At 35.9% G+C, this 25001-nt stretch overlaps 1 protein-coding gene across 5 annotated transcripts in view; it reads left to right on the forward strand.

The window, feature by feature from the left end:
* BBS9 (Bardet-Biedl syndrome 9) overlaps positions 1–25001 on the forward strand; it is a 301889-nt gene that overhangs the window by 90941 nt on the left and 185947 nt on the right. The gene's annotated exons all lie outside the window — the stretch shown is intronic.

Raw genomic sequence — 25001 nt, forward strand, 5'->3', positions numbered from 1 at the left:
AGGACAGCCTTATAAGTCTTCTTGCATTATTGAGAATCGTTTATTGCTGTTATACCTGAAGATTATCTTAGCTTCCCTAAGAATTTTGAACATTCCATTTGATATTGACAGTTTCTGTGGAAAAGTCTGAGGTTGGCTTAACATTTTTAAACATCTTATTGAGGGAATTACTTTTCTGTCTTGATGCTCATATTCTGACTTATTTTTTTTAATCCTTAAAGGACTGAAAATTCACTGGTATAATCTAACAGTGGATTAATTCTGTGTTAGTTTGTTCTGGGACAAAATAAGATTCGAAAGATTCAAGTTTTTATTCAAGAAAATGTTCTTCCATTATACCTCTGAATATTGGTTCTGCTCTACTAGTTTAGTTTTATTAATATCATTATTATATGTTAGCTCTACCTTATCTTCCAAATCTAGCACCGCCTCGTTAATTATTTGTACATATTTTTCCGTTTTGATTTGTGTGATTTTGTACATGTGTCTCCGCCATGTTCTTCAGTTTATTTTTAGTTTATTCTATTTTTTCCTGTTATTGCTCCTAATATGGCTTTTATCCCTGTAGCTTTTGTTTGAACTTGTCAAACAAAGAGAAAATTATTTCTTTCAGTTCACTGATACAATTCTATTTGACTGATTTTTTCTTTTGTTTCCTTAGAAAGTTCTCTTGCTGTGGATATTATCTGCCTTTGTATATGTTCCTATCTTTCTCGTCTCTACCTCTTACTTTATTTGCAATTTATACATATAGGTCCTCTGTTAATTACTTTGCAATGATTGCTTATTTTAAAAAAGGCAATAGCAGTTTGCCGAAGAATCATGTGGGATGGGAAGGGAGAGAGTAATGAGCTCTGAGTCTTTTTGCCACCTCTCTGTTTTTTTCTTTTCTTTGCTCTGGGGGCCCATTTCCCTCAGTTTTCAGGGTTTAAGAGGTCGGTGAGTCTCACAGACGTTCCCCTGTATCCCTAATCACAGGCCCTTGGTGCTAAGCATCGGAGGCTGCTGCTTGTCCTCTTATCTTCATTGGTTAGGAAAGCTAAGTGATTGATAAATGCACCTTCTGCTTTTACCGTGGTTTTCTGATACATCTCCTGCATGCCGCCTGTGCCCTTGGATCTCATTGCGCTAGTCCAGGTCTATTCCGTGGGAGGTCTAAGGAGCATATGTCACCATTGCCGTCCTGTCTTACTGTGGTACAGAATTTAAAACGTTCGGCAGAAAAAGATGTGCCTCAACATTTGTTGATTGTGAACTTGTAGTATTTCTTGTTCAATTTCCCCGTTTTTTTTTGGGCGGTGATGGTTATTGTCATACTTTATGATGTTTTTGATGAGTTTTGAGGAGTTTTACTGTGCTAAATTGCTGGAAAGTCAGTTCTTTCTCAGTTGATGTTTATCGTTGCTGGGGAGAGAATTACAGACAACTTGGTTTTTGTTCTATTGTAAGTACTTAGGTCTTTATGACTGGTTGCTTGTAGAATGTTTTTCATTTTCTCTGTAAATGCCACATTTGCCATCATATATTTGTCTGATACCGTTTTCCTTCATATAAGTGGGAATGTGTTAATCTGTTCGAACCATTTGTTTGGCTTCCTTGTGTTGTACGCGTGACTGTTTCTTTAGTTCTGCTTGCGGTTGTTCATCCTTCAGGGAAACTGATATCTTCCGGTTGCCTTTTTATTTTCCGTTCCCATATTTTCAGTCTTCCTCCTCATAATTTTCATTTCTTCGTCATTTCCCCCCTCTTTTCGGGAAGTGTTCTTTATCACTGATTCGAGCTTCCACAGCATCATTTTCGCTCTTTTCGATGCCTGCCGTTGGAGATTTATTTAGGCTGCTGAGTGATGTCTCTCTGCCTCCCGCATGCCTCCCACCTCCTGCTTGGTGTCATTAGCCAGGACAGAGCTCGGCTGGCTGCGAGAGCCATGATTTCTTTTCCCAGTTCTACGTGTGCCAGGTAGATCTTACTTTGAAACATGTTCTAGTATTTATTTTGGGGTTCCATCTCTGAGCATGTAATGTGCTACTCTTCATTTCTGCCCTTTATTTGGCCATTTATTTTAAGGGATTCATCACCTCTGTATGGATGTAGAGATGCCCAGGGCAGTGTAGAGGTGGGAAAGGTTAGGTGGGTAGGGATAAAATATGTCGCTCCTGTCATATGTTGCTTCCGGATTTGAGTAGTAAAAGATGTCAGTATAGTTCGATGGTTCCTGCAGAATCTGGGTTTCTGAACCAGATGGAGGTGGGGGTTAGAGTTCGGGAAGGAGAATGAAACGTCCTGCCACCTCTGTCAGGTGGTCCCCATGAAGGGCAGCTGGGCTGCGGGGCGTGTGCTCCAGCCGCATTTTTGGCTTCGTCAACCTGATATTTAGTCTGAATTTCTTTTAGGTTCTGGATTTACAATTTGTGGGGTGATTTTCCTCTCTCTCCTCCCCAGTTTGTCCCTCTTATCAATGATTTCCGTGCCTGTGTCTGTCTCTTTTCAGTCCCCACGTGGCTGTTTTAGTCAGCCGTCGAAGAAATTGCATTAAGAGCTGTCGCTTTATTGAATTGAACATTTCAGAAGAACCTTAGGAGCATGTTATTAGATTTCAGAGAAAAATACAGTTGAGAATTGGATTGGAATAGTTCTGAATTTAGGGAGTCTTTTGGAGAAATCGACTTTTTTTTTTTTTCAAGTTCTAACTACTCTTTCATTTCCAAAAATCATTTCTGTTCAAGCTAGAGATCGAACACTATGGTGTGTTCTTTTTTTCTTTTGGAAAAAAATTAAAAATAAAGCGTCAATACGGTCCTTAAATGGTGACTGAGCTCTTGATTTCACACAGCAAATATTACTGTCTTTAGTAACTAGACCTTCCCCTGTCCTCCCTGCCCACCTAATATTTGGTCTTATTTTGTACAGTGTTCATCACAGCGAAATTGTACTTTGATGAAAGAATTTGCATATCTTCATGAAGTTTGACGTAGCGGGTTTTGGCATTAGCATGATCATTTTCCTGGCTTTCCTTTCTTCCCATTATTATGTAGGATTTATATTCTTTTGGTTATACTTAGAAATTGTGTTTTCGATTGTAACTGATGCTTTTGGCATTCTAATTAAATTTAATTTAGCTCTTTTTAATATATTGAAGATTACAGAATTTCAGTGTTTTCATTATTTTTTTTTCCCCTGAAAAGTCAAGCTCCTTATCCCATTTGCTTGTTTGTTTGTTTTTGGTTTTCTTTTGTTTTGCCTTTTCATTCTATTTAGAAAGTGAAAAAAACATTTTTTTTTTCTGCATGGATAGTGATAGATCAATTTAAAAAGAACTCAGTGTGAATTAAGCGGCATGAGATCATAATTGGGATTTTAATCGGCAGTGTTAATAGGGTGAGAGAGCCCCTACCAGAAGAGGGGCTTCTGACGGGGGCCTGGTGGACCTGCTCATGCAGCACAGGAGATTATAACTGTATATAACGGGCTGCGAGAGAAGGAAGAACAGAGTTTATCATATTTGGTATAATTTTTTCTTCCTTTTAGCGCTGATAACTCAATAACTGTGATTTAGACCAATTGTTTATGTCATTTCTATTGAAGCATTTTTGGGGTAAAATGAGTCATTATTTTTGCGGGTCATCATTACTGGCATGCATGTATGTCCATTGTGTGAGGTCAAGATCTTTAATGAGGTGATTGCTAGATTTTATATTGATTGGATTTTCTGTTGATTAAGCAAGAATTGTGCTTGTAATGTCTGAAATGAACAAGTTGCTAAACTGTGGTTGACATACAGACTGTCATTTGCGATGTTACTTTTATAAACTTCGGTTTTGCTTCTTTGGTAGTTTTATTCATATGGGAAAGACTTGCGGTAATCTTATTAATGAATTAAAACTCCATATCTTTATTGTTCTTTGTCAGTTGGAGTTATAACACTCAGAAAAACTCTCCTTAGGAAAGTTAGAAATACTGTGCTTGGTCTCATGTTTTCATTGTCATTTTATTTTTTATGTAATAATGTAAAACACAGCATCCTCCATTCTCATGAAAAATTTATTAGTAATTACAGTTCCAGATTGTTTGACTTTGTTATGTTCCATAGTAAATCTGTTTAATTTACTTGCCAGAGGTTTTAGAAACACTGTATAGCCAAGGATAAGGAGTTGCACTTAGAATGCTAGCTGGGTTTGTACTTTTCTGTTTTATAAATTAAATGTTTTAATGGTAGAATTCTTCTCATTACCATGTATTTCCACTGAAAATTTTCTTTAGACGTATTGTCATTGAGTCTGTGACCTTTTCTTAAAAAGGAAGCTCTCAGTCTACATGGAAAAGTGCCTTTGTGTTTTGGGTTTGATCCTGTAGCCCATAACGGATATGGGAGTTAATTCGATAGTGGATGGATATGCAACGGGGGTGTGGGTGGGGGAGTCAGTTGTTTGACAGAGGTATAGCTAGTAGAGAAGTGTTTAGCTTTTCACTAGTGACAGTGGGTTTTACCGTTTAGTAATAAGCACATGCTTCCCTGACCCTTTGATCCTGGAGATCATTTGCATCAGGTTGGTGACTTACTTTAATCTCTCTTGGAAATATATGCTATCGTACATCTTCTCTCCTTATTTCAAATACTCTGGTTTCAAAGATAGAGTGAAGTGTTGTTGTTGTTGTTGTTGTTTTTTTAAATTATATCTCTCTTTTCCAGAGGAGAAAAACAGTAAAACATTTTCTAAGTGGCTTACAGAAGAATATAAGCATGAAACAAAGTGATGATAAAGTGATTTTTTTGGGGTAGCATTAGGTTTATATGCTGCTAAGAACTTTGGAACTTAAGATGGACTTAGCACTCTTACTCTCTTCACCAGTACATGGCCTATATTTCAGAACTCGCTTTGGAGTGCAAATCTGGGTTATTGCCAAAATCAAAAAGAGTGTTGGTAAATGTGTAAATCTTACCATATACGCTAAAGTTAGATAGCTTAGAATTAGAACTGGTTGTTACCTGAAAGGAAATGCAAGAACTACAGCAATATTCCTTACCTGCTGTGCACTGGCCTTGCTGCATCATTAGGATCTTAAATTCTAAAAAGAACTACATTAATAGCTTATTCAAAACTTCTGAAGTGTTTTGATGTGTCAGGTTTCATGGAAACTGTCACCAACTCCCTACATCTTCAAAAAACAGATTTGGGAGAATAATGGTACATTTATTTTTTATTTCAAGGGAACAGAATATTAATTAAAATGACTAAAAATGATGTTAAAATATAGTCAGTCATATCATCATTTAAATCTTCTGTAACTTTAACTCGAAACTTGTGAGTAAATCAAGTCTCACCTGGTACAATAGGGCTTTAACTCTCTGTTATCTGTGATTCACAGAGTCTGTCACTGCGCTGGTGGGAGGGTCCCGCCTATTCTGAAATGGAAATCTGTACTCAGTGATCGTCCTGCCTGTAGACAGAGAAAATCTACTGACTTTTGTTCACTAAACTACGGTTCACTATTTAAAATAAGTGTAAACTAAAAACAGAATTATAACCTGCTTTTTTGATGTTTCCAAAAAAAAAAAAAAAAGATGCATACCCATATATTTATTTTGAGTGTGTAATATTTAAAACCGTAGAGGAAACTACTAATTCAATGTTAAAGTGTTTTTGTTTTAATTAAGTAGAAGATGACAGAAACATTCATTAATATAGAGCCTTTGTTCTAATTAGAAATTTTGTTCAAATTTTGATAAGCCTTGGTTAAATAAAAACTGCTTAGTGCAGCAAGACTTATCCTTTTTTTATAATTCAGAAAAAATTATTATCTTTAATTTTCAAGTGTTTTTAGAGCAAGAGTATTTTAGTATTTGTAGATAGCTCATATTACATGTTATGAAGATGTTTTAGAGTATTCATTGATTGTCTAATTAGTAATATGTTCTTTCATTATTCCAAAAGTCCAAATAATAATAATAGCTAATATTTATTTAACTTACTCTGCACTGGGCAGTATTCTAAGTATTCTAACTTTTAGAATATATTTATTAATATATTACTTATTAATATATTTAATTCTTCAAGAACATTTACTATTATCACTATCCTCATTTTATAGATGATGAAACTGAGGCATAGAAAGATCAGGTAATGTACTTGAGCTCATGATCAAACATGTGAACAACTAATTATAGCGTAAATGTGTCTGTGTTACAATACAGAAAAGCAGAGAATGATAGAGCCCTTTAGAGTACTTAGTCTGCCATACTGCTAGAAGTAGAAGTCCCAACTGTTTTTGCTTCTTCTGAAAACCTCTTATAGTTTTCCCTTCTCCAAAATAATTGCTTCCCTTTCAGATTAGTGCTACTCTGTATTCAATCTAATGAGAAGTACATTATTTGGGGTTATAACAGCAAACATCTGAAAAATCAAAAGGTAGAACCTTAAAATAAAATTATTGCCTGTGGAGTGCGGGACTGAGGGGTTGGAAGAATCTGGATATGTTCTTAAATATCTCTTTTAGAAAGTTTCAGGTATTCTAAAAATCAAGTCCAATCTTTGGAAAAAATAACCATGCTGCCAAGGCTCTTTATTTTAAATCTAAATAGTTTAGATGTATTAGATTTAAATAGAAATATTTTGGAATGAGTGAAAAATGAAAGATAGATTACTAAGCATTATAATTAAGAGGAACAATAATTGTAGAAAATAATTTATTTTTTCTTTGTATTTAAAAGAAAAATTATGGTTTATAAATTAGAAATTTAGTATTTCATAGTCAAAACACAAGGAAAAAATAATAGCTTTTGCTTTTTTTGGATGCAGCATGTCAGAATGTTACCTTTTATCTTCATTTATATTTATTTACAAGAGCAAAATTTTCTCCTTTTTTTATTTCACCTTGTTTTTCATGTTTTAAATGAGTAGGCATAGTTTATATTAATTGAATATTTAAAAATTTTTCTTTGGAGGGAAATTATTTTGACACGGACCATATCACAATATACCTTTAGGAATGATATTTGCAATAATTTCGAACATTTGGAAGTATAAAAATTCTGCACTCCTCTTAAAAAACTTCGTTGATGGAACGAGCTAATATGACATCTGTCTAGATCCCTAATTGGAGTAAAACATTCTCTGCTTTCCAGAGCGTCAGCTACGCCCGTGTCGTGTGAATGCAGCGTGGGGCTGGCGGGGGAGCCAGCAGCAGGACCAGTTCGTGTGAGCACAATATCCAGAGTACTTAAAGTCTAGCGAAAATACATGAAAAATTAAAACGCAGCCGCGCGGGTAGTGATGGAGGACGGGAGTTGAAAAGGCGGCCTCACTGCTTTTCAGTGTGCGCAGGCTCCAGGTGACAGCAGGCGCTCCGCTCTTCCCTCTGGCCTGTCTGTCGTCCTTCAGGGTAACTGACATCACCGCGACTCCTGCCACCATTAAAGAATTGCCATGTGAAAGTGGCAAAATTTAGATCTTATTACGTAGTTTTATGGAAGGAAGATTATAAGACTCAGAGTTACAGTTTGTTGAAATAATTGCTCTTTTAATTATTATTATTTTTTCGGTGTGCGCGGCTTAGTGGTGTGATAGAATTAATGCCCAGGGATGACACACTCTAAGATTAGAACAGATTTCCCTTATTCGAGTTGATGTAGAAAGTTTTTTGTGACTTAGAATTAAACTAGGATATCTCTTTTTAAGAAAGAGGTATAGCATACACGATCCATTAAACTTAAGCATTTGTTTTATTCCTTCTTTTCCCCCCAAACTATTATATTTTTGCTAAAAGTGGAAATGTGTGTTTTGTTTCCTATGCAAAAATTACTTTAAAGAAAATAGTTATAATTGTAGCTGTTTGTGCCAATTTTAGTTCAGCAAACATACCATTTTGTGGTTTTTTTTAGAAAAATTAAAATAGAGGGCTAAGCAAAGTTTCTCTTTAAATAATATGAAATATTATAAAATAATTTTTCTTGATTTCACCTGCCTAAAGGCAGGCCTCACATATTTTAGTTATTGCTGTTTTGGCACTTTCTTCAAACAGAACTTGTGTTTTCTAGCATAGAACTTAGTGATTCTTTACTCTTAATTAACAAAGTCACAATCCTTAGGGCAATTTTGGATTAATAATTCGTCTTACCTCTCCTTTTTCTATTCCTTAATTACTTAGTGTCTAAAATCTGGTCTTTTAAGAAAAGCTGAATAAACTTTTGTTAAAATCAAAATAATTCTTTTCCAGGTTACTTTTTTCCTTTTTAAGGACTGTAATTTAAAAATACTTAGAAAAATCAACCTTTCATAGCATTGAGTTGCTTTTAGTAAAATTGTTGTCACATTTCTTGTGTTATTTTCCCCTAATACATATCTTTCTTCCAGCTTGTACAACTTTCATGAAAAGTCACATTTATTTTGACAAAGTCTTTCAAGATTATGTCACATCTGAGTTTGAGAAATCCAGTCGTGACCAGAAGTATTACTTTATCTTTAGAAATATGAAAATGAATTGACGCAGTACCTTGATTTTTGGCAAACCTTAATTTCAAACCGTTTGAACCATCCAAGTGATATTCAGATATGTAGTGAAATTCACTAGCTCCTAGAAGCCCAGTGGGTCCTATAATGTTTATTTTTTTTTTTTAAAGAGACGCTAAACTGAATAGCAGTGTTAGATGAGGTTCATCCAGAAAGCCGTGTAGCGTATGGACGAGAGATTCGTCTTCTAGTGTGAATGGTAAGAGGTCTCAGCTCCCCAGTCTGGGCTCTTTCTGTGGCCAGGATGCGTAGTCTTTAGGACCACTCTGGTTTCAGGTCTGAGGAGACTGCCTTCACCAGCCGAGGTGTTCTCCAGGGAATGGCTTACAGAATGGGCGTTTCTCAGAGTAGAGTGGTGGTTACCAGGGGCTGGGGCATTGGGAAGACGGAGAGATCCCGGTCAAAGGGTATAAATATGCCTTCCATTACGGGAAGAATAAGCTCTGGGGATCTGATATACAACACGGTGACTGTAGTTAATACTGTGCTATGTGCATGAAGTTTGCTAAGAGGGTAGACCTTAAGTGTTCTCACCTCAAACAAAAAAAGGCAACTATGCGAAGTGATGGATATGTTAATTAATCTGACTGTGATAATCATTTCACCAAATGTATGTATGTGAGAATCATCACGGCAACTATACATCAGCGAATGGGCATCTCCTCCATATTCAGTTTCTTCATGCTTGGCGAAGGATTGGTATTCAATGAATGGTGGTCGGATGCCTGACTGACTGGAGTGGTCTGACAGCAAGCGACTCAGAAGGGTCGGGAGCAGACTGCTTCGGAGCCTGAACACTTTGCCCATGGAAAATCAAAAGAGCATTTAGTTTGGCTACTTAAAAAGTTTTTTTGACTATAATGCATTTGTCACAGGAGTAGGTTAAAACTATGGCCTGAAACAAGGGTTTTCAATTTTGTGGGAATTTAATTTAGGCCTGGTAATTTTCTGTAGATAATGGGGATTTGTTTGTAGAACGTTTGGTTAGGTCAAACATTTTACTAACCTTCTTTATCCTGTCTGATGTAGATGAATACTTCACGAAGAATCTTAGATCCATGTTTCATAAAGGACAGGGTTGTAATTTGAATTTCTTGTATGCATAATTATTTACTTTGCTAATGAGTATGCTTGTATTGTTACCTTCGATTATAGAAATTTCAAAAGTTATGCTTTGATTAGCACCAATCTTATTTTGTCCATAGTCATGATTTCAAGTATTTCTATGTACAGAATGTCTCAGACCACTTTATAGAAAGCATATTTGATTATCTTGTAATGGACTATATCAAAATTTCTTTCACTTATGTAATTTACATGCAGGTATTTTTAGATTCTTATCAAACTTGTATCCATATATATTAGCACTGGCCACTTGAAATACATAATTACAAGAAAGCTAAAACAGAACGCAAAAAGAAACTGATAATTGGAAAAGTACGTAATACTCTAATGCTCTCTGGGAAAAACAGCAGATTTTTTTTTTTTTTTTTTTTTTTTTTTTACTGTATCACCACAAGTTTTATTCAGAAACTCATCGTTTTGTTGTTTTTAAAACATCAAATTTTTAATGATGAGGTAGACAAGCAGAGGACTCAGGCAAAAGAAAAAGGATCTGTAATTTGTCACAAAAGAGATGAGTGAACACAGGTCAGAGTATGTATAGATTTCAGCCTAGGCATTGAACAACTCTATACCTTATAATCAAATGTTTGTTGTTTCTATTGAAATATTGTCTCTTGGGTCATATAATATCATCTAGGAAACAGTGTAAGTAAAGAAAGTTTGTAATAAAATTAAGTATCTTTTAGGATAGATAAGACAGTACAGTGTATTGTCTCTGGTTTCTTTCCATTTTTCCTTTTCTGTGTGTCTAAATAATATTGTGTCTTATTTAATCAATAGATAATAACCTATATCTGTAGACCACTGGGCCATAGTGATTCATATACTTTTAATTTCTATAATCGTTATTGAGTAATATACTTCATTTCCTCCCAATATCTTTTATTCTCCATTACATACCTCTTTATTTCATCACCTTCTGTTTCCGGGAGATTGACTTTCTTTTCCTACATGAAGAGAGCTGAACAAAATTTTACATGTGGCTTTAATGTTACTGCTAGAGATATTTTCATGCTACTTCATTTCTCAGTGGAGCACAAGTTACATTGCTCTAGTGTGGGGGTGTCTTAAAGACATTTTCTCCCTTTCTCTCAGAGTGGCCTAGAACTTTTGAAATGAAAGCACAGAAACACAGAACTGTGACTCTTAGTTTAATATGTATTTTCCCAGGAGCCACGAAAGGTAAGTAATTTATTCTGTATTTTATGATGCTGTTTAATTTTGGTCTGGCCAATTAGTAACAGTAAGACTACTGAACATCTTTCCATTTAGAGGTGTTTACTGCTATCCTCAGCCTCAACCTCCTCCCCTTCCACACACAAAAAACTTCCGTGTGTGTGTGTGTGTGTGTGTGTGTGTGTGTGTGTGTGTGTTATTTCCACATTTATCTTTCCTCCCCTTCACAATTGATGGGATGTGGGTGGTTTTCTAGAGAGGGGAGAAGAAGGTCTTGGCTGGGGGCTGCTGTCGATTTAAGGTAGTGAGTGTCTTCTCACTTTTGGTAATGCAGCTAACTCTTTTAGCTGCTGAATACTCGAGCTGTAAGTGGTGATTTTAATTGATACCTTCAAGTAATGTTCTTACTAAATAAATCACATTTAGAAGCCTTTATGCAGTTACGTTCATGCTTATATTTGAAAAGATCTAAACATGATAAACATTAAAAACGAAATTATATTCATGAAGCCAAATGTGATTTCCCAGGTAATGACCAATTCATTAAAAACTTCAGACGCTTGCTTTTAGCGTTCATCTATGTGAACTGATACAATCGAAAAGTAAGCTATGCTGTGATTTCCTGTGCTTCATTGCAAGTGGTCTTTTTTGATGAATTTGTCTAATGCTTTTTAAAATACTCTCATCTTTCCCAAGCAGAACTTGCTCTAGTTGGCAGTAGCTTAATAATGTGTTTACTGTTACAATGAGACTAATATAATCTTTTACTTAGTCTTTTATTTAGATCTTTTATTTAGGAGGTTTTTCTTTAGTTAGTACTACCTGAGTGGACATATTAAATATTTGAAATATAGTTGTAGATTAAAGGATATACAGAGGTATTATGTAACCTCACAGATTTCTACCTTTAAAATAAGCAGTGTACTTAATTTGTACTTAAATGATGTTGGATCTAAAATTGGATCAAAAGGGGAAGAAATTCAGAGGGATTTGGTTTTCACTAAATCATAATCTTAGAGAATGAGAAAGAGATGAATTGCATTGAGGTTTAAGTGTAAAATGCTTAACCAGAATGGAGAATTTCCTGATATTTTTTTCCTCATATCATTATCTTACACAGTTTTTGGCATTTAATTTTATGTTTGAAATGGGAAATTGCTGAAAAGCATTTTAAAAATAGAACCTCGAAAATTGACTATCAAGTTAAAGTTTTAATTACTTGAAAAGGCCGTAAGGTGGACAAAACGAAGAAATATATTTTTAAAGAAACCAAAAATTTATGTGAGACCTAAATTTTAAACTTTAGTTCTGCTTTTATCTCTTAATTATAGTTCCAATTTCCCCCTATCTTTTTGAATTTCTGTAGTTTCCTACTCCCACTTATAAGTTTTTAAAAAAACTGTCTATTATTACTTTTAGTTTGTGGAGGTAAGAAAAAAACCATAGTCCCAGATCATGTTGGAATAAAGCAACTTTCTATTTTAGAAAACACTGAATTAAAGAAAAGATGTGAGAATTTAAAACACAGCTATAGTAGGCAGGGAAATCAAGAAAAATCTGAAACTACGTTGCAATGTGATTTAATCACTACAACAATAAATGTTTAATTCAGACTATTGACAAAATTGCACAGAAAATATTATAATTAGATTTCTTTTTGTTCATTAGTGATTCTTGATAGTACTTTTCCGAATGTATTTTGTAATTGGTTAATACTTTTAAGTTATAGCTCTGTAGAAAATATTATATACAACATATAAAATACTACCTCATAATTTGTGATAAAATCTGATTTTTTTGATAAAATTTTGTTATAAACAAACTTGAAAACCAGTTATTTTAAAGGAATTATTTAATATTCAAAAATTACATTATTTAGCATGCTTTAATTTTGGGTTTATAATTTGGAAATTTTTTTAAGTCAGGGATTGATCATCTTCTCGCTGAGATTGTGGTAACCTAAAAGAGCAAGATGGGGCTCCTACTTAAATGAGACTCTGACCCAAACTTGGCAGTTCTCTCAGCTTCCCTGGGAAAACACTTGCAGGGTTCATTACTTTCTTCCATCGGAGATTCTTCCCCATTTTTCTCCTCCATTGACTAACCTTTGACTTCCCGGACCTGCATTTCTTCCCAACAGGCGTGAATAAACACTCTTGGTATGCGAAGATTAAAGGTCTGTGTCCCCTGCAGGTGCCCTGGAGCCAATTTGTTCAGGATTAATTTGGTATCTCCAATTGTGCTTTATTTAGAATAGGAAACCAGATAGAATTCAATAGTGTATCTTGCATCTTAGGACTTAGTACTTTTGTTACAAACAACAGAAAAAGAGAAGAAGACCAAGTGCCAGTAACATTTACTCTTCAAAGGAAAGTTTTTGTCTTTCTGCGCCTGGTTATCTTCAAGAGTTGCAGAGTAAAAAATAAAATTTTAGTGGAAATATATCTCTGCCTCTGATATAGAAAAGACCTTTAAAAAAGTCATGTTGACATGAAAGGAAGAACATTCTGATTTTCTGGGATGTAAGCCTTAGAAAACAAGCCAGAGTGAAAGAACATGCAGAAATGAAAAACTTATGACTCCGGGAGATGACTTGTTGTGAGTTATTTCAGAATTCATTGGATATCTCAGAGGGTTGATTTTTCTTTAGAGCTTGCTCTTATGAACTTACCTCATTGAGTAGATAACAGCTTTGTTTCAGAGTGAAAAATAACTAATGAATACCACTGTTCTAAATACATAAAACAGTCACTATAGAACATTTTGTAAAGCACAAAATAAGGTTCTAAATAACAAGGATATAAAGAAGGAGGATTTCTTGAAGAAATTGTAACTATTGGTTGGTCTTCAGTAGTAGGTGTCTTGGTTTATAGATTTTAGGATCTATAATTAGTGGATGCATTTCACTGGTTACAGTTAGGTGTTTTTGGCATCAGATATAGTAATCTGGAAGCAGTAGAGGAACCAAAAAACAGAGAAACAAAAAATAGTTCCTGTTTTAGGCACATACTTTCTACTTTTTTGTAAAGTAAAGTGGGCAACAAAAGATTTGTTTCACAATACTACCAAGGCAGTTGACTCCTAGAGTTTAGCTGATAATATTCTGTGTAGGAACAGAAACAGCTAATAACAGAGGTTTGATAATATATTTGCTAAATTGTGAGTTGGGCTGGTAAAATAGTGCATTTGAAATCACAAAAGAATGCTTCTCTTTAGACATTGAACATAGAGCAGAATCAACTTTGCTAGATATGAATACCATCATGTTATTGAAAACTTCTTGAATAGTTGGATACCTTGTAAATAGTTATCAAAGACAGTTTCTCAATCCTGTACAGTTTTGTTCTAGTGAACCTTTTGAAATTTCATTGGATAGAAATTTTATTATAGCTTTCTCTCTCTTAGGAGAGAGATGCTTGGTTCTCGTATTTATTTTTAAATCTAGGCTTTGAATTGTTAATTTGATAATAAATAGAAGAGATAGAGACTGGAGCTAGAACCTTAATCACTTCTGTAATACCACGGTTCAGGAACATTTTACAAAGCCGTGTTTTTACGGTTGGGGTATCATGATGGTTAAAGCAGAGGACTCTGGCCCACATGCTCACTAGCCTATTCAGTAGCCCTGAGACCTTGGGCAAGATATTTTAGTTCTCTGTGCCTCAGACCCCCTTTCTGTCGAATGGGGTGGTAGTAGTAGTACTTAGCACATAGGATTCAGTAAGTTAATGTAAGCACTCAGAAGAGTACCTGGAAAGAGCACTGTGTATGTTGTAGACAGCATTATTATTAGATTTGGTGCATTTGTCTATTTGCTCACTTTGACAATTATTTTACCTAGAGAGCTTGTAACTGTAGCTAGTGAATTAAATTCCTTGCAGAAATACACTTACCTCTGAATTCTATCTCTCTTAGAAGATCAGGCCCAAGAATAGGAAAGCTAGACAAAGGTATTTCCTGGTACATATCATATAATGGTCACTTAGTCAGCAGCATCATTTAGCATCCGTGTTTACAGTTTTGTTTTATCCTTTGTTTGCTCGATTGCATCAAGTTTAAATAGTTTAAGTTAGAAGGACTTGGAAATTGTGTCTCTCAGAGGGATTTGATTTAGTTATGGTCTCTAAGATCAAGGACTTGAACTGCAGTGCCACGCAGAAGCCACGTTGAGCTGGTACCTTGCCACAGCACCAAGAAACAAGCCATATTTTTCTTTTTCTACATATTGAACCAGTACTATAACCAACCTGGAAAAGATATTTTGGTTCATGGTTTAAATAGCAGTCAGCAGTCTTTTATTGTTTTAATACTGCTTTTCACTTAGAGAAAATTTGGCCGATGGTTATCTGTTTGGTGCTGCCAAACGTACTGTTGTTATGCAGGCCCTGCAGGCTGCAGCTGCAGCTGTTTTCCGAGGGACATGCAACCGATCGAGCTGTCGTGTGCTCAGCTTTTTAGCGTTGCTGGCTCTGTTTGGCCTTTTTACTCACGGTTGCATGCTACGAACAGTTTGTCGCAAAATTAGAATTGAAGGGTAGGTGCTGTATGCCGATGATCTTTATCTTCTCTTTCATTTATTCTTGATTTGAGTTCTTAAATCACTGCTGTTATTTTCGGGCATTTCTGATCATAAGTAACCATTCGATTTCTATCTAATGTATCCATTTTCTTTTTGTTCAGGGAAGTTATATCAGTGTACGAAGTACTGAAATAAGGTTGTGCTAAATTATGCCCCGATCTTTTCCCAGTGATGTTGAACTGGAGTAGAACCACTTCCTGTGGTAATGTTCTCTTCTGAATTGTACAAATGCTTATTTATATAGACGTAAAAATATGCATGCCGGTTGCACTTTAATCCTGTGGTAGGCAAAGTAGAGTATTGTAAAAGGCATAGTTTTCCCCTTTGACATGTTTTCTGGTATGAAACATGATGTATTAAATTGTACGGAAAAAACTGGAGTGCGATGGATATATTTATTTCATAGTTACAGTCATGTGTTCAATTTTGTACCATACCTGCGAAGCAAATAGTATTAATAATAATTATGATAATAGTAATCATTTATTAAGCCCTGTTTTATACCAGGCACTGGGCTTAGTTCTTTGCATTGAATAATTGACACTAAACAACACTTTTAAAGCAGGCACTATTTCTGACTATGGAGTCAGAGCTCTTAGTGTCTGTTCTATTTTTACTACCTTTCATGTTACAAATTGGCGTGAGTATATAGATCAGGGTCTTGGCAGGAGACAGATGGCACACTCAAACTGAGTAATCGAGAAAGTAGTTGTGAACAAAAAGGTTAGATAATAACAAGGGATGGTGGAGCTAGCAACAGTGGGAGCTGTTGTCACCCCTGTATAGGAAGGGACAAGAGAAGGGACCGTGATCCTATGCGGGCGCCATCTGGCAGGAGCTATTGCTTTAGGCCGAGGGACACAGCCAGCCTTGGTGTCCTAGCAGGGAAAGAGCTGATGAAATAAATACCCTGACCCCAATTTCCTCCCGTTCTCCAGACTCTTGCCAGTGATACTCGTTGGCCAAACTCAACTGGAAGCCGGGGGAAAAGGGATCCTTTGATGCAGTGGTCAGCTTCTTCTGGCACAGAGCAAATTGGAAACAGTTGGAAAGTTTGCAGGGCAAATGGAAAATATCCAGTCCACGAAAATAGTTTCTCAAAGTCAAAGCATCACTGAAGCCAGGATTTTCTACTTCTGTCTGTAATCATTTAACCTGCTTCTTTTTAATTTTACTTTCTACTTTGTCTTCTTAATTATAGATTCCAGATACAGTGTAAGTTGTTAGGGAAAATGTAGACTAAGATTCTTCTCTTGCGAGTGCCGGGGCTACCTTTAAGATATCGAACAAACTAACTTTGGATGCACCACTTCTCGTTTTTTTCTTCTTTAAGATATGGATAACAACATCAGTTCTGCTCCTGTCCTAGGTATGTGCAGTAAGGGGTCATGAAATAGTAATGAGCTTTGGGCATTTAGTAACATGTAGATAAATCTACGTTTTTACCTTTTTCATTTGACATCTTCCTAAATATTCATGCTTCTATCTGAGATTATTTCTCTTCTGCCTACAATATACTATTTTTTTTTGTATGGGTCTGCTAATAAGTAAATTTTTCAATTTTTTCTTTGTCTGAAAATATATTTTTTTAAATATTCATTTTGGAAGGATATTTTCGCTTGGAAGAATTCTAGATTAGCAAATTATTTTCATTCAGCACTTTGAAAATATAAGTCCATTGGCCATCTGTCTTCTATAGTTACTATTGAGAAGTTAGCTATGTTATTCTAACTGTTATTTATTTGAAGGTAGTGTGTCTTTTTCTGGATTTTTCTTTTTTTTTAAAGTTTTTACTAATTTTACTTCGATAGGCTTAAAGTTATGAATTTATTCACAACTTGCTTCTTTCCAAACCACTTATTTTGAGAGGACCGAAAGGATGCTAATTGTTGTTATTTTTAAAAAAGAAAACAGAAAAGAAACCAGTAGGTAATGAGTGTTGAAGTAGGGAAGTTAACAGGTTCCTCTTTTCAGTACTTTTATATGTTTCTTTTTAACATTACTCTCCCTAATTTATCAAGATATAGTTGACAAATAAAATTGCATATATTTGAAGTGTATAATGTGATAGTTCGATGTACATGTGATTATGGCAGTCAAAGTACTAAACACATCCATTACCTCAGTGTGTGTGTGTGTGTGTGTGTGTGTGTGTGTGTGTGTGTGCACGCACGCACGCATGCACACGAGGGTGTATGCGTGTTAACAAAGCTTCTTAACAGAATGATTGTTGTTCAGGAAGTCTGAAAAAATCAAAGAGAAGCTAAAAAGGTTCCGTCTTTCCTTTATCTAATGCCAGGAAAGTAGAATAGAAAGAATGGGTAGACCTTTTCTCTCTTTTATGTAGACAACCAGGAAAGAAGGGAGAAGACAGGCGGGTTATTGTTAGAGACGTTATTGCTTGTTGCTGTATAACAGAGCCTCGTGAGCCTTCCCATTAGTCTTTGTCACTGCATGATGAAATAACAAACGCATTTCGAGGGGACAAACGCTTTCAATGAAAAGCTTTATATTTATTCAGAAGTATTATACAAAGTGAAGAATTTCGAAAATGGTACACAATTGTTTAATTTAAAAGGCAAATTATTTTGTCTAATGTCAATCTGTAGTGAAGGTCATTAAGCTACCAAAGCATTTTTCCTTTCATATACATTTATCTTACATTGGCATCATTGAAATCTCCCATGCTCATTCAACCTTGTTACTCAGGGCAAGAAACTGTAGAAAAAGGAAAACAAGGAATTTTATGATTTAAAATGTAAGACTTTTTTTTTTATAATCGCTAAACTGCATGGGAGTAAAAATAATGAAATACTTTTCTTTTGATAGTAATCTGAAAAATTTGTTTACTAAATCTAGTAAGCCAGATATTTGAGTTACCGGTCGATATTGTATGGTGGAAAGTATCTGAAGCATTTTGATTTCTTAAAAGGTTATGTTGTGAAAAATTTGTTTTGTAAGAATAGATGTACAAAAAGTATATGCTATTGTTATTACTTAAAATCCAATAAAACACAACTTTTATAAATTAATACCACATGTGTAGGAGTTACTTTTACAGTTAGGCTGTTTTTGGGTACCAGAGTAATTTGTTTCATATTTTAAGCATTGAAATGCTCCTTCACATTCAGTATTTCTGTGACTACCTAGCATGATACGTAATAGAAATAGCACAAAATGAGATGCTTCAGGAGGTAATAGAAATAGCAAATTCTATGAAATGATGGTTACAGGGACATTGTATGAGTGCAGCATCTGTGAGGAGCATCCCTAAAAGCCACTGAATTAAAGAGTTATGTCCTTAAATCACAGAATTAAAAAGCAAGAGCACAAAGCACTTTGATTGAATGATAAGCAAGTCATTGGCGACCACAATATACTATAGTTTTCAGCCTGTAACATGTATTTGCTTTAAAATATCACTTGCCTGTGTATGTGCAGTAGCAAAATTAGTATCCCCCCACCATTTTCTTGTGATCTGTGTTTATTGGATTTTAAGAGATGGCACAATTCTAAAGTCATTTGAATCCTAAGGGGTTCAATATACAGTAATTGAAATAGAAAACTTTTGGTTGTGATAAGTTGAGGAGGGAGAGTTGTTATTGGCATTTAGTGGGTAGAGGCCAGGGGTGCTACTAAACATCCTGCAATGCGTGGAGTAGTCCCAACAAAGAATTACTGAACTTTCTTAATTAAATTCAGTTTTTATTTAGCCTCCTTCTCCATACCAGATACTGTGCTTGGTTTTAGGGATACATCAATGAACAAAGCAGTCATAATAACTGAATTTGTGGAACTTGTAGTGGGAAAGACCAAGATTAAATACATATTTGCACAAATAAATGTATTATTATTTCATCAGTGAAAAATCCTATGAAAGAATAATATTTGGTGCTTTGGGAACATAGAAGGGATCTGACCTAGAATGTGAGGTCAGGAGAAATTTTTCTGACGTTTGAGTTGAACTCCGAAGGATGAATAGACTTGAATTAGACGAAGAATCTTTCTAAGTGGAGGGGAGGAAGAGCATCCCAGTCACCAAAGGGGCGTGGAGGGTGGCGACTGTGAAGAACGGGGGGACGGCCAGTGTGCTGGAAGGGTGGGGGTACGGGCGGGGCGGGCGGATGGGGAAGTGGGTGACTAGAGGAGACTGGCGAAATAAGAGTCTGATCGTAGTTTTGATTAAGGATTTTGAGTTTTAGTTGGGAAACCATTGGAGGTTTCTGATTCCAGGAATGATGTCATCAGAATTGCATTTTGAAGAAGATTCATTTCTAAGATATCATCTGGTTGTGTTACTACCTTACTTTAAAAGAGTGTTCACAGCATACAGTGTTGCTTTAACAATGTTATTTTTACACAGTATCATGTAGCTGCACAGTGAGTGAACGGGAAGGGCATGATCAGTTCCGTCTGATACCACGTAGACATTGACGAGGACTGAGAAAATTTATTGTTTCTCCTCCATTGGGACCTTTCTGTGGTTTCCCACGGCTTATGGGGTAAGGTCTGTATTTCTTCGCAAGACACTCAAAGCCTTTGTATACCTTTAATATTTATCACCGACCGCTATTCATGTGAACTCTCTTGGGGAGAAATGGACTTTCTGGCTGATACGAACACCTGTATCTTAATGCTTAAGCTCATACTGTTCCAATTTTCTGAAACGACCTCTTCAGTCTTAACACCTATGCAACTCATGCCTTTCCGTCTAGGTCCTATTTGGGTCTTACTTTATCTGATTACTTTATTTCTCCTTAGCATCTGTCACCTTCGAACGTACTGTATATTTATTTCTTTTGTTCATTGTATTTTTTTTTTTCTTACTAGAGTTTGCGCTTCTAGACGACAGAGATTTGTTTGTGACTTCACTCATGTTCTCTGAGAATTGTGGCTGGCACACCTCTGATATTCAGTAGAGATTCGTGGAATAAGTGGTTCTGGACTTAATAAAACATTCTTCCTTAGCGCCCTGTATTCTGAGGGGTGTGTGTGTGTGTGTGTGTCCCCTTTAGGGAGCAGGGAGCTGGAATGCCCTGCTCCTCCTCTGACGCGATTCCTGCTTGTGTTGTGTTCTGTAGGAAGCATTCATTCTCTTCTCACCGAGGGTTTTCCGCTTTGTTTCTTTCGCTCGCTGTACTCATTGCCCATTAGAGCATGCCTCGTACATATCCGTGTCGTCCACTGTACTTAAAGCTCTTTGAGGAAAATGACCAATGTAACCTATTTATCTTTAACGTATAGAATGATACTTGAATAAGTAGGTGCTGAGTAAATGTGTTTTTCAATAACGAAAGAAGTTAGAATTGAGTCAGATCCTTATAAACATATTTTGCTTCCCCAGTACTAAAAAGGCACTTCTAGAAGTTACATCATTTTTTTTTTTTTCTGGTTAGCAATTTACTTGTTTAGTCTGTGAACATAATCGTCAGATTTAATAGTCTTGTGTTGACTTTCTAGTAAGTCTAATAGGCGTGTTGAAAGAGCAGGCTAACCTTGAGTTCTTGATACTTAGTAATTTCTTTACTACAAAAGGTATTTTGTTCAGTCTCCTGGCTACAACCTCTGTAATTTCTGCAATTTGCTGTGACAACTTCTTTTTGCAGAGTTCCTGCTACTTGGATACCTTTGGAGGCTGACCTTGGCTCTCCCTTTTACTTGTCTTTTTCTTGGGCTTTCTAATTACTACTATATCTCCCCAATTAAATAATCCAGCTCTTATCGATGCTAATTATGCATAGCAATAATAAGTGAAAACCATTTACACAAACCTCAAATTGCAACTTAAAAATTGGTTTAAATTTTTGATTCTTGGGAAGTCAATATAGAATGGTGGGCAAAAAAATACTCACTGTCAAACAGAAAACTTGGCTTCTGTGCTTGATTCTTCCTGGTGCCCAGAATTTTGTATTTATCATGAGCTATGGATGTCAAAATGTATCGATACGAAGCTTTGCTTGAGAGATGGTCATGCAAGAAAGGACCAACAAGGCATAATTATTAAAAAAAAAAATGCAAAAGTAACTCCTCAACACTCATGTGCTAAAAATATACATAGGTGGTTTACTTAATACATGACTTAATTCAGTAAAGGCTTAATCCGTTAGAAAATTATGGCATAGAATCATGTCTTCTTCATGGATCATGGAAAGACTCTAACATCTAGTTAGTTGTATTTATGGAAAGATTCATCGCCTTGAACTTCTGCTTTAGAAGCATTGCTTTTCCTTGGGAGAGAATATATTTGCATACGAGCTTTCTCGGCATTTATCCATTCACGGCGTAGTTCCAGATGGGAGCTACCACCTGCATACTCTCTCCTCCTCCCACTTTTGTCATTGCCTTATTATTAGGAATGTTTTTCATCTACTCGTCGACTATTTTTATATATGAATCATACATTGCCTTTGACCTTTTTCTTTTTGGTTATAATCTCATTTTTATTGATTCGTAAGAGTTCTTTACACATTAGTAGAAATGTAAAATTGTTTTTATAGGTCAAAAGGTTGAACGTTCACAACTTCATATAGTCCAACTTAAATTATGTATTTTATGTTGGTTGCCAATGTTGTCCCAGTTCGTTTATCTTTCGTTCTTTTTACCATGTTGTTTTTTTACAGCATGTAACAAGTTTAAAACTCTTTTGTGGTTTAGAGATCTTTTCCTTTGTAGTTTCCTCTATCGCTTTCTTGTAGCAAAAGGTCTTTCTATCCTAAGGGCAGATAAATATTTTTGCAGTTTTATATTTTTAAATTTAACTTTTAAAATCCATCTGGAATTTTGTTTGACTGTATTGTTAAGGCAGGGATCTGTTTACTGAATGATGAAACAATTACTTTCAGGTTCCTAGGTAAACTCTATCATTTAATTTTATGCTTTATTAATAAACCATAGAATTCTTATGTGTCCTATGCATGTCAACATCTTTGACTTGATTCTTCATAAAATGCTGGTGCCTCGGGTTAGCTGGTGTGCTTCAAGGAACAGTAATAATCCAGAGACCTTAGTTTTGGCAATGTTTACTAAAGATGGAAGCAGTAGGGCACGTAATACTTGACTTATTTGATGGCTTCTCCAGCATAAAATTCTGTCATTCACAGAAAGAAATCTTAACTATGGGAGGTGAACACACAGTGCATATACATATATATGACTTATTGTTAAAATGTACAGCTGAAACTTATTGGATTTAATTAACCAATGTCACCATAAAAAATACATTTTTTTCTATTTTTAAATTAAATTTTATTTTTAAATTAAAAAAATTCTGTCATTCACGGCAACTACCACCACATTAACTCAGATGGACAATATGGTTAAATAAAATGTTCTTTAAATAGACTTTAAAAAAAAATCTTAATTATGTTTTTCTTTTTCTCTTTATACTTATTTGAGCTTAACTTTAGGAACAATATGTATATATATTTTAAATTTTGTCCTTACTGGATACCAAGAGATGACATTACTCTTTTATTAAGTAGTACTATAGGCCTGAGTTGAAGTGCTCGTCCTATTGTAGATGTTTTAGACAGAAATTCCACTGATTTTTTCTAGAGTTTTTAGACCTTAGTGTTACTCTGGAATAAAACATGCAATGTTAAATGAATTTATTTATAGTCTAAATGTCTGTTATTTGAGTTAAATTATTTGCAGTGGTTCTAATATCATTGATAAGAAAAAAAAATATAAATTGCTTAAGTTTTGTAATGTATTGTTGAGATGTTTTGGTGACACTTGGTGAGTTCTTTGAGTGAGAGAGGACCCTGGCTCCTTCCTTTCCATTTGGACACTTCAAGCACCAATAAAAAAATTTTTTTTTGAGAGTATGCGGAAACACATGTATGCTCTACTATTCAAAGTCTTTTGATCCGAACTTAGAACCTTAACAGGTTTAGATAAATTTTTAGATAAATCTCTTATGTCTGAATTGTTACTTGCTATCTAAAAGGATGGAACAAAAATAATAAGCTGTCCAACTCAAAGAGCAAATTCGGATAGTGAAGAGTACTCGTGTTGAGTCATACAGGTTTCCTATATACCGGACCACTCAAAGGGTGAAGGAGATGGCATGGAAATACCCTTCTGGATTCAAAGACCCGATGATGCCCATGTCCTCTGAAAAGCCAGCCTAAGATCTTTTCTTTAGTGCCCTCGAGTTTCCTGAGGATCCATCGGGTTCTCGGACCTTAGGGGTGCTGGGCGGATGGGGAACAGATGACAGTGACAACTCAGAGGACAGTCCCCGGGACATGGGCCCGGCAGAGCTGGAAGTTGGGATTTCTGTGACCACTAGGTGGCTTCAGCTGCCCACAGAGAAAGGGGTCAAGCCCGGAGGTACCGTGCTGTTGCTTTTCCCACTTTATTTTGGGAAAATAATTTCAGTTTGGGAGTATTACTTTTCTGAGCTAGACTGAGAGAACCAATTCATAAAACTTAAAGACTTTTGCGGATCATCTAGTCTAATCTTCTAATTTTAGGGATAAAGAACATTTAGGATTACTCTGAATTGGCTCAGCTATAGTGTGTCAGAGTCAGAGCTAGAACTGAGTCCCTAAATTACTCCAACTCCCAGTCTAGTTCTTCAGCTGTCGATCGGTGATATCGATCTAATCTTTAGTTTTCTAAAGTCACACCGTAGGGTAACGTGGCAGTAACTATGCCTGAGCCCTGGGTAAAGTGCGTGTAGGAATGTTGTGTTGAAGGCAGGCGGTAAAGTATGTGCCGATGGCCACTTCGTGGGAAGGGTTGAGCAATGGTAGGATCTACTCTCAGTCAGGTCGAGCTTTTAGGTCAGTGAGCTGACCGCTCGCCATGACTCAAAGTCGAGGAGTTTTGAAACTTCTTATCCATTCTGAATAAGAGCCCAAATCCTTGTATACCTTGTATCCTTTCCTTCAGATGAATAGCAACATTTTTCAAGTTTTTTTTCCTCTCAAATTTTCTGTTATTTTTGATTAATATTTAATCTTTAGAACAGGGTTGTTTGCTTTTTCTCTTTTCTTTTTAAAACTCTAACTCCATTAGGAAACATAACAAACAGAAATCAAACAAATTCATTAGGTATCAGCTCAAAATGACTTATAACAGTGTTTAATCTTTTTTCCCTTGTGGGCAAACTAGGGAGGAAACAAATAATATTCATTTTAACTACTTTTTATAGCAAATTAAGAAAACTCACAAATTTTATTTTTAAACGTGGTGCGCTAAAATCCTAATTTGTTTATTTTATTCTAGTTTCTCGAGTAGAACAGAGATAAGGGAGAGAAGCAAGAGTGAGAGGACGGGGAGGGAAAGACATAATCAGGGTGAGAAGAGTGATGGAGAAAGAGCTGCTGACGGAGAAAACGGGATTCTTCTATCTGAGAGCGAAGGGAGAGAGCGAGCAGACTAGAGCTGCTGGAGGGGCGAAGGAAGCCATGCCGGGGACAGAGGTGCAGCATGAGTCCCGAGGACAGAGAGAAGGGAAGGGAAAGAGCAGGGCCGTGTTTCTTTTCGGGCCTCCCCGGTTTACTCTCCTTCCTGTTTTGTTACTGCGCCGGACTGGCCTGTCTTCACTCCTGGGCCTAAAGCCCGGTCTCCAGCCGGCAGCCCAGCTCTTGATCCACCGTGGCCCC

Source organism: Rousettus aegyptiacus, unplaced genomic scaffold, assembly GCF_014176215.1.
Source record: "Rousettus aegyptiacus isolate mRouAeg1 unplaced genomic scaffold, mRouAeg1.p scaffold_m13_p_13, whole genome shotgun sequence".
NCBI lineage: Eukaryota > Metazoa > Chordata > Mammalia > Chiroptera > Pteropodidae > Rousettus > Rousettus aegyptiacus.